Genomic DNA, 11005 nt, shown 5'->3' with positions numbered 1-11005 from the left:
TGGTATGTTGACTTTTGCATAGACCTCCCCGGCAACGGCGCCAGAAATCCTTCTTGCTACCTCTTGAGCACTGCGTTGGTTTTCCCTTGAAGAGGAAAGGGTGATGCAGCAAAGTAGCGTAAGTATTTCCCTCAGTTTTTGAGAACCAAGGTATCAATCCAGTAGGAGGCTACGCGCGAGTCCCTCGCACCTACACAAAACAAATAAATCCTTGCAACCAACGTGATAAGGGGTTGTCAATCCCTACACGGTCACTTACGAGAATGAGATCTGATAGATATGATAGGATAATATTTTTGGTATTTTTATGATAAAGATGCAAAGTAAAATAAAAGCAAAGGAAATAACTAAGTGTTGGAAGATTAATATGATGAAGATAGACCCGGGGGCCATAGGTTTCACTAGTGGCTTCTCTCAAGAGCATAAGTATTTTACGGTGGGTGAACAAATTACTGTTGAGCAATTGACAGAATTGAGCATAGTTATGAGAATATCTAGGTATGATCATGTATATAGGCATCACGTCCGAGACAAGTAGACCGACTCCTGCCTGCATCTACTACTATTACTCCACACATCGACCGCTATCCAGCATGCATCTAGAGTATTAAGTTCATAAGAACAGAGTAACGCCTTAAGCAAGATGACATGATGTAGAGGGATAAATTCATGCAATATGATAAAAACCCCGTCTTGTTATCCTCGATGGCAACAATACAATACGTGCCTTGCTGCCCCTACTGTCACTGGGAAAGGACACCGCAAGATTGAATCCAAAGCTAAGCACTTCTCCCATTGCAAGAAAGATCAATCTAGTAGGCCAAACCAAACTGATAATTCGAAGAGACTTGCAAAGATAACCAATCATACATAAAAGAATTCAGAGAAGATTCAAATATTGTTCATAGATAAACTTGATCATAAACCCACAATTCATCGGTCTCAACAACACACCGCAAAAGAAGATTACATCGAATAGATCTCCACGAGAGAGGGGGAGAACATTGTATTGAGATCCAAAAAGAGAGAGGAAGCCATCTATCTAATAACTATGGACCCGAAGGTCTGAGGTAAACTACTCACACTTCATCGGAGAGGCTATGGTGTTGATGTAGAAGCCCTCCGTGATGGATGGCCCCTCCGGCGGAGCTCCGGAACAGGCCCCAAGATGGGATCTCGTGGATACAGAAGGTTGCGGCGGTGGAATTAGGTTTTTGGCTCCGTATCTGATCGTTTGGGGGTACGTAGGTATATATAGGAGGAAGAAGTACGTCGGTGGAGCAACAGGGGGCCCACGAGGGTGGAGGGCGCGCCTGGGGGGGTAGGCGCGCCCCCCTACCTCGTGGCTTCCTGGAAGCTTCTCTTACGTAGGGTCCAAGTCTCCTGGATCATGTTCGTTCCGAAAATCACGTTCCCGAAGGTTTCATTCTGTTTGGACTCCGTTTGATATTCTTTTTCTGCGAAACTCTGAAATAGGCAAAAAAACAGCAATTCTGGGCTGGGCCTCCGGTTAATAGGTTAGTCCCAAAAATAATATAGAAGTGAATAATAAAGCCCAATAATGTCCAAAACAGACGATAATATAGCATGGAGCAATCAAAAATTATAGATACGTTGGAGACGTATCAGTCCTCGGGAGCGCTCTTCTTTATATAAGAGTTTGTCCAGGCTTGTCCTTTGCTACAAAAAGGATTGGGCCACCTTGCTGCACTTTATTTACTTTAGCTACTTGTTGCTCATTACAAATTATCTTATCACAAAACTATCTGTTACCTATAATTTCAGTGCTTGCAGAGAATACCTTGCTGAAAACCGCTTATCATTTCCTTCTGCTCCTCGTTGGGTTCGACACTCTTACTTATCGAAAGGACTACAATAGATCCCCTATACTTGTGGGTCATCATCAACCCAAAGCCAATGAGTGGGTCCTCGATAGTGGATGTACAAATCGCATGACTGGTGACAAGAATCTCTTTATGGATGTTCCCTTATCTCCATCGCATCTGAAGCATATCATCTTCGCTGACAAAGGCAAAAGCAAGGTATTGGGTCTAGGTAAGGTTGCGATCACAAAGGATCGACACATGGACAAAGTCATGCTTGTCGAGTCCTTAGGATACAACCTCATGTCAGTCTCAATGCTTTGTGATCTTGATATGGTTGTTATCTTTGGCAAGTATCGCTGTGTTGTGATTATGGAAGCTGACAATTCCAAAGTCTTCGAAGGCTTTAGGAGAGGAGATCTGTATATTGTTGATTTCTCTACAGGACCACAACCAGCTATATGTCTACTTGCAAAAGCTTCAGAAGGCTGGCTATGGCATCGACGACTTGGTCATGCCGGCATGAGGAATTTGCACACGCCCGCGAAGAAGAAGCATGTCATTGGCATTGAGAATGTCAAATTCCTCAAGGATCACTTGTGCGGAGCCTGTGAAGCTGGAAAGATGACCAAGGCCAAACATCCAGCAAAGACTATCATGACTACCACTGGACCATTTGAATTTCTTCACATGGATCTCTTTGGTCCTAATCATTATTCAGCAGTTACAAATGATGCATCTCTATATGTCTTTGTTATTGTTGATGATTACTCTCGTTACACATGGGTGCATATTGTCACTTACAAACATGAGGTGCAGGAAGTCTTCAAACGATTTTCCTTGAGGGCTTCAACCAACTTTGGTGTGAAGATCAAGCACATCAGAAGAGACAATGGAACTGAGTTCAAGAATTCTGGTCTTGATGACTATCTTGATGAACTTGGTATTACTCATGAGTTATCTGCTCCTTATACTCCTCAGCAGAATGGCGTCGTGGAGCGCAAGAACAGGACTCTTGTTGAGATGGCTCGCACTATGCTTGATGAATACAAGACGCCTCGTCGTTTCTGGATTGAGGCAATTGATACTGCATGCCACATCATCAACAGGGTATATCTTCACAAATTCTTCAAGAAGACTGCATACGAACTCCTCACTGACAAGAAACCCAATGTGAGTTATTTCAAAGTCTTCGGTGCTAAATGTTGGATTAGAGATCCTCATCACAGTTCTAAATTTGCACCGAAAGCACATGAAGGTTTCATGCTTGGTTACGGAAAGGACTCGCACACCTACAGAGTCTTCAACAACATTCACCACAAGGTGGTTGAAACTGTAGATGTGCGGTTCGATGAAACTAATGGCTCGCAAAGAGAGCACCTACCTCCTGTGTTAGATGAACAGTCACCTGAGGAATCCATCAAGTTCAAGGCTACTGAGGATGTCATTCCGACCGAAGAATTTGCTGAAGAAGTCATTCCAGAACGTGAAGAACGTCATGCTGATGCACCTGAGGAAAATGGTGCTGAAGAAAATGCTGATCAAATTCGTCAACAACAACCCGCTCATCCTCGCATCGCAAATGAAGTGCAGATTGAGAAAATCATCAGCGACATCAACATTCCAGGTCCTCTCACACGCTCAAGAGCTTCACATTTATCTAACTTTTGTGGGCATTTTGCTTTTGTCTCTATCTCAGAGCCCACTAAGGTAGATGAAGCATTTCTGGAGCCTGAGTGGATTCAAGCTATGCAAGAGGAATTACATCAATTTGAGCTCAACAACGTCTGGGAACTGGTCAAACGTCCAGATCCTCGCAAGCACAATATCATTGGCACAAAGTGGATCTACCGCAACAAGCAAGATGAAAATGGCCTTGTGGTGAGGAATAAGGCACGGCTTGTAGCTCAAGGCTACACACAGGTTGAAGGAATTGATTTCGATGAAACTTTTGCACCTGTTGCTAGACTTGAAGCTATTCGCATATTACTTGCTTATGCTAACCATCATGATATCACTTTATATCAAATGGATGTGAAAAGTGCATTCCTCAATGGTAAGCTTGAGGAAGAAGTATATGTTGCTCAAACCCCAGGTTTTGAAGATCCAAAGCATCCCGACAAAGTCTTCAGATTCAGTAAGGCCCTCTATGGCCTCAAGCAGGCCCCTTGGGCGTGGTATGATACTTTGAAGGAATTCCTCATGAAGAAAGGCTTTAAACCCGGTTCACTCAACCCTACTCTTTTCACAAAATCTTATGATGGTGAATTATTTGTGTGCCAAATATATGTTGATGATATCATTTTTGGCTGTACTGACCAACGTTACAGTGATGAATTTGCCTATATGATGAGTGAAGAATATCAAATGTCTATGATGGGAGAATTGAAATTCTTCTTAGGTCTTCAAATTTGTCAACAGCGCAATGGCATATTCATATCTCAGGAGAAATACCTCAAGGATGTATTGAGGAAATTCGGCATGCAAGATTGCAATGGAGTCAAAATCCCTATGCCCACCAATGGCCATCTATGCACTGATGAAAATGGTATTGACTTCGATCAAAAGGTATACCGCTCCATTATTGGTTCCCTATTGCATTTATCTGCATCTAGGCCAGATATTATGCTTAGTGTTTGCATGTGTGCCCGATTTAAGGCTACACCAAAGGAACCACACCATAAGGCTGTGAAGCATATTCTTCGATATCTAGCTCATACACCAACACTTGGATTATGGTACCCCAAGGGCTCGGCTTTTGATCTCATTGGATATTCAGACTCTGACTATGCTGGTGATCGTGTGGACCGCAAGTCAACATCAGGCACATGCCATTTCCTCGGACGATCTTTGGTCTGTTGGTCCTCGAAGAAACAGAACTGCGTATCACTGTCTACTGCTGAAGCTGAGTACATTGTTGTTGGTTCTTGCTGTGCTCAATTGTTGTGGATGAAGCAAACTCTCAAGGACTACGGCGTCAACATGAAGAATGTGCCTCTCTACTGTGACAATGAGAGTGCAATCAAGATTGCTCACAACCCAGTTCAGCACTCGAAGACAAAGCACATTCAGATTCGTCATCATTTTCTTCGTGATCATGTGTGGAAGGGCGACATCTCTATTGAGCATGTAAGGACTGAAGAACAGCTAGCCGATATCTTCACAAAGCCCCTTGGATGAGAAGAGATTTAGCAAGTTGAGGTGTGAGCTAAATATCCTAGAATCTTTGAATGTTCTTTGAAAAGGACACTCATCCTAACACTTATGCAAAATTGATGACTTAGATGTGCAACACGCGAAGAAACGTTTTTCTTCAATCAATGAAGACTAACACTCTAAGTGTGAAGAAATTAATGAAGAATCTGATTCTCAGAGCCCTACGACAATTGTACGCGGTGTCTGAAATCATCATTCTTACACGGTGGGTCACGCCACCACCAAAAGTTGAAAATCTTCAATTTGAGTTTTTCCTCAATTCTGAAATTCCTCAGTTGTTCAGTTTCTTCAACTTTGCAATGTCTTCACCGTTTTCGTCATTTTTCTTCATTAGCTATATATATATATGAGTTTATGTCCTCTACAGCATTCACTTATTGCTATTTCTTCAAGATGTTTTTTTGCTAAGTGAATGTGATCGGACCCTGCCCGCTCTATGCTAAACTCAACCCAGTCTATTCAAAAATTCTTCATGTGCGCTCTATTTGAAACCCGTTCAAAATCTTCACTGTGTCCTTGTCAGCTGAAGAATTTGCGAACGGAAACTTTAAAATATTCTAATCTGAATTTTCGGCTGTTGCCGCCTAAACCTTTCACATCCCACGATAATACTTATCTGTTCACCCACGATCTCACATGATCGCCGCCTCTTAGTACGTGGGTGTCACATGTCACGCGAATGAGAAGGGTCAGGGGCACGTTCGTCCAATTTCTTCGGACGAGTGGTTTTTCACCTCGGCTATAAATACCCCTCCCCTTCCTCACTTTGTTTTTACTTCGCTCGACCTCACTCCCTCGCTCGAGCTCTCAAACCCTAGCGCCGCTACTACTTCCATCGTCGCCGGTGAGGAAGAGCTTCACTGCCTCGACCTCGTCGCCGTCGTACTCGCGCCGGCCGCGGATTTCTTCACTCCGCCGCCGCCGTAGCTGTCTTCCTCAGCCAAGTTAGGGCGTGGAAGATCTGAACTAACGAGCTTCACATCTACACTTCCCAGTTCATCGTGTACTTTGTCAAGGGTAATTAAAAGTTACTTTTACTACCCTTGTTGATTCTGATGTTTTCAACAAAATCTTCAAAAGGTGTTTATTCTTCAAATCTTCACACATGAAACACCTCTCACATCATCTGTTCTTGATCTGTTTCCCTAAGCATCTTTTTTCTTCAAGATTCCTCAATTGTGTGGATTTCTAATCTGTACAACTCTGGAACCTAAGATAAAGAGCGCTTAGTGAAATTCCTCAAGACTCATCTGGTCAAATCCCTCAAACTTGTTCTTTTTGCAAAAACTTCTGAGAACGCATATGACCTCTCCAAATTCCTCGCAACTATATTCTGTTCACAGGTACACATGTCCGCTACTGAATCTCTAGGTTCTCATCAACTTAACTCATTTGCAGCGTTCCTCGAAGAAAAGTTGCACACCTCTTCAGAAAATTCTGTTGTTCATATTCCTTAGCTGAAGAAAATGGCTGACGGCAAGAAGCCACAGAAGGGTGGAAAGAGACCTGAGGTCAACACTGCTTTCGAAATCCCAGATGACATTTACAAGGATTATAGCACACCTGATGAGGCCAAACATGGCAAGGAGGACAAAAATCAGCGCAAGGTGCGCATACAAAGGATAGAGAGGAGATGGGCACGGGAATGGAGGGAATACAGATATGTCGGAATGGAGGGAATACAGATATGTCACTCCTAAGTACATGAAGAAATTCGCTCTTAACCCTCCATGCCCAAGACCTCCATTGGCACCTGGCCAAGAAGCTGATCCTACCAGCCTCAAGCGTGGTGAGGACTACCCTGGTGAATGGGCCAAGCGCCAGGCCAAACTAGCCAAAATGGCTAAGGATGCAATGAGGAAATTCAATGAAGACGTTGTTGTTGCTGCTGCCACTGCTGAGGCCTCTGCAAACAAGCCTAAGAAGGCCATGGCAAAGAAGCCTGCTCACAAGCCCAGTGCTTCAACCTCTATGCCCTCACGGCCAAACTCCTCAGCAATGCCCTCACGGCCAATTTCTTCAAAGCCCTCACGGCCAATTCCTCAAGCTGCACCAGCCCCTCCAAAGTCCTCATCTCCACCGTCCAAATCCTCAGCACCTATGCATCTTGCCTCGTGCCAAAGGACGACAGGCATCTCTATTGCCTCAAGAGGCTCTGGAAGTTCTTCAGCTCCACCAAATTCCTCAACTGGCCACTGCTGGACGAGGTTCTCGACCAAGTCCTCACAAGAAGCAGGTCGCCTTTCAAGTACCGTCTGATGAAGACGAAGCTGATGATGAGGAACTTGCTGAGATCATCAGGGACAGGCAGCTCAGGGCCGCTAGAGCCAAAGGCAAAAATGTGCCTCTTTTGCTGGATCCGAAGAAGATCCTGGACTTCATTGATCTATGGCACAAAGATCCAAACACTCCCTTGCCAGAACTGAATCTCATACCTGGCCAAAGTCATATGTTGTCAGCGTTCATTGCTGAAGAAAAGTGGAAATTTGAAAAGGCCAGGCAGTTGAAGAAAGTGCAGTACAGGAAGGAGCGCTTCCTGAAGAAGAATGTTGTCTCTATGACAACTGAAGAACTTGTCACTATTCAATCCGAGATCAAGAAACTCAGTGATGAATTTGACGTATACCGTGCTGACTGGCTTGGACTCAAAGTCAGGTTTGTGAAGTTAACCAAGAAGTTCACTACCAATGTTGCAGCTCCATCGCAAGAAATTCCTCCGGCTGAGGCATCTGCTCAGCCGACTGAAGAACATGCCAGCACCGCTGATGACAATCAGGCTGCTGATGAAACTCAGAGTACCAGGGCTGATGACTGCATTCCAGCCATTGAAGAAATTGCCAGGGCAACCACTAGTGTTGCGCCTGAGGAAACTGTCAGGACAGCTGAAGCTTCAACAGCTGTGCTTGAAGAAACTGAAAATGCCAGGGCAACTGCATCAGTTGTGCCTGAAGTTATTGCACCAATTTCCACTGCTCCTCCGGCACCTACACCAAGTCATATTCTTCCTTCTGCATTTGAAGCGAAGAAGACCAAGGCTGCGGAGTGTGTAGCTATGAAGAAAAGGAAAGCATCAGATTCTTCAGCTCCGAAGAAGATGAAGAAATTGACTAGTTATTTTGAGAATCCAATAGATGTCGTTCCAGTCTCATTCCTTTTGATGAAGATTATGTGGTCCCAAGCAGATCAGATGAAGAGATTCCTTCTGCTGCTTCGTCAGAGCAGTTGGATGAAGAAATTGAAGCGGATGCAATCCCTTCAACCCCAATCGTCTCATTGCCCATGCCTCAGTTTACTGCTGAAGAGGCTGGCGTTGAAGAAAAGAGTGCTGAAGAAGAAGATGTGGACATTGGGGTGCACCACTCCTGTGCTGAACGATGACTTTTGGGAAAGTCAGCACCCCAATTCTCCTCTGTTCACACCTCTGCAAGAAATTCCTCAGTCCCCAGTGACTACAGTTCAAATGGGATCTGAAGAACCGCACCCCATACCGTCTGTCCATGAAGAGATTCCAGCCACTAGTGCTGATGAAATTGTTGATGAAGAATTGAAGACCCAGGCTGCCACTGAAGAAGAACCTGAAATTCCTCAGCCTGTGGATCCTGAGATTGCGATTCCTGAGGTTGTGATGCAATTGACTGACACACCTCAGCCCAAGCCAAAGGATCCCTTCTCAAAGAAGCAGAAATTCAAGGCTGATGACTTCTTCGGCGAGCATGTGTTCTTCACTGATTATAACCCATATGACTCTGCTCGTCTTAGAAGGAAGCGTTTCTGGACCACCAGCCAAGCCAATTTCTGTTCTTCACTGCTATTCAACAAAGACAAAGTCTTCGACCACGAGCATATCCCTCACGTAGACATGGAATCACTGCCTTGCTTCACCCTAGTCCTCAGTGTGCTTCATGATGCAGGACTGCTCAACTTTTGCTCTGACATTGTTGATTGGAATGAAGAGCTAATTCTTCAGTTCTATGCAACGCTGCACATCGCAGGTGATGCTGACGATGTCAACTCTTGGGTTTTGGACTGGATGACTGAAAATACTCACTTCAAAGCACCGGCCTCTGAATTGCTTCATGCCCTGCCAATCAGTCCTCCCCTTGAAGGTGCTCGTTGCCTGTACCATGAACCTGAACTCACTGCTCATTACATGCAAGTTCTGATGAAGCCTCTGAAGCCCGGTCAAGCCCCAAGGACCAAATTCCTAGTGAAGGAATTGTTGTACGTACCAAGAACAGTCTATCGCATTCTGACGAAGACTTTGAGTCCTATCAAAGGCCACGACTCGACTGGTGAGGAAGTCGTTGGCATCATGAAGAATCTGCTATTCAATATCATGCATGGCATTCCTGTCAACTATCATAATTTCTTCATGAGGACACTGGCAAATGTTGCACTCTCTCCGTTTGAGTTGAAGCCTTATGCTCCTTGGATTATGAGATTCCTCAGAACAAGGTCTTCACTCAACTACAAGGCTGATTTTCAGAATCACCTCAGCTACTTGCCCCCAATTGAAGTCCTCAAGCGGACAAATTCCTTAGCTGATGAAAAGGGCAAGGCACCTGCTATTATTGATGAAGGCATTCGTCCATTGGATGGTCAGTTTCGCAAAGCTGCATCTTACTCCACCAATGATGACTCTGCCACTCATGACTCTGCCGCACAAGCTTCAAAGCCAAAACCTCAAGCCACAACTCCAAGGGTGATGACTGACCGTGAGCTTCTCCTCAGTCTTCACCAGAAGGTGGATCGAAACCACAAATGGGTTAAACGTCAGTTTGGTTCTATTCTTCACAACATGACTGCTATACACAATGCAGTGAAGGAAAACCATTACTATCTCCATGAAGTCTTCGGTCACACTTGGGCTGTTCTGTCACATCTGTACGGTGAAGAAGATCTGAAGCAAATGGGTCTCAAGAAGGACTTTGACTGGTCTCAACCACCAGCGAAGAAATTCAAGAAGGTCAAAGTTCCCTCCTTGGTGGCAAGCTCATATTCTTCATCACGGGACACAGACGAGTGAAAGGATCGATATAGTTGACTAGAGGGGGGTGAATAGGCAACTAACAATTTTTAGCTTTTCTTTACCAAATTAAACTTTGCATCAAAATAGGTTGTCTAGATATGCAACTAAGTGAGCAACCTATATGATGCAATGACAACAAGCACGCAAGCAAATAAGAGATATAACACGAGTAAACTTGCGAAAGTAAAGGAACGAGATAACCAAGAGTGGAGCCAGTGAAGACGAGGATGTGTTACCGAAGTTCCTTCCTTTTGAGGGGAAGTACGTCTCCGTTGGAGCGGTGTGGAGGCACAATGCTCCCCAAGAAGCCACTAGGGCCACCGTATTCTCCTCACGCCCTCACACAATGCGAGATGCCGTGATTCCACTATTGGTGCCCTTGAAGGCGGCGACCGGACCTTTACAAACAAGGTTGGGGCAATCTCCACAACTTAATTAGAGGCTCCCAACGACACCACAAAGCTTCACCACAATGGACTATGGCTCCGCGGTGACCTCAACCGTCTAGGGTGCTCAAACACCCAAGAGTAACAAGATTCGCTAGGGATAAGTGGGGGGAATCAAATTTCTCTTGGTGGAAGTGTAGATCGTGGCCTTCTCAACCAATCCCGAGCAAATCAACAAGTTTGATTGGCTAGGGAGAGAGATCGGGCGAAAATGGAGCTTGGAGCAACAATGGAGCTTTTGGAGGAAGAGGTAGGTCAACTTTGGGGAAGAAGACCCCCTTATATAGTGGGGGGAACAAACCAACCGTTACCCCCACTTCTGCCCCGCAGAGAGCGGTACTACCGCTGTGCCAGCGGTACTACCGCTTGCCACTATAAGCGGTACTACCGCTCCCCTCGCGGTACTGCCGCTTGGCCCACAGCGGTACTACCGCGGTGGGAGGGCGGTACTACCGCATACAAGCGGTACTACTGCCCCCCACTGCCGCGGC

Source organism: Triticum aestivum, chromosome 5D (assembly GCF_018294505.1).
Source record: "Triticum aestivum cultivar Chinese Spring chromosome 5D, IWGSC CS RefSeq v2.1, whole genome shotgun sequence".
Lineage (NCBI taxonomy): Eukaryota > Viridiplantae > Streptophyta > Magnoliopsida > Poales > Poaceae > Triticum > Triticum aestivum.
Note: the sequence above shows the minus strand (reverse complement) of the source record.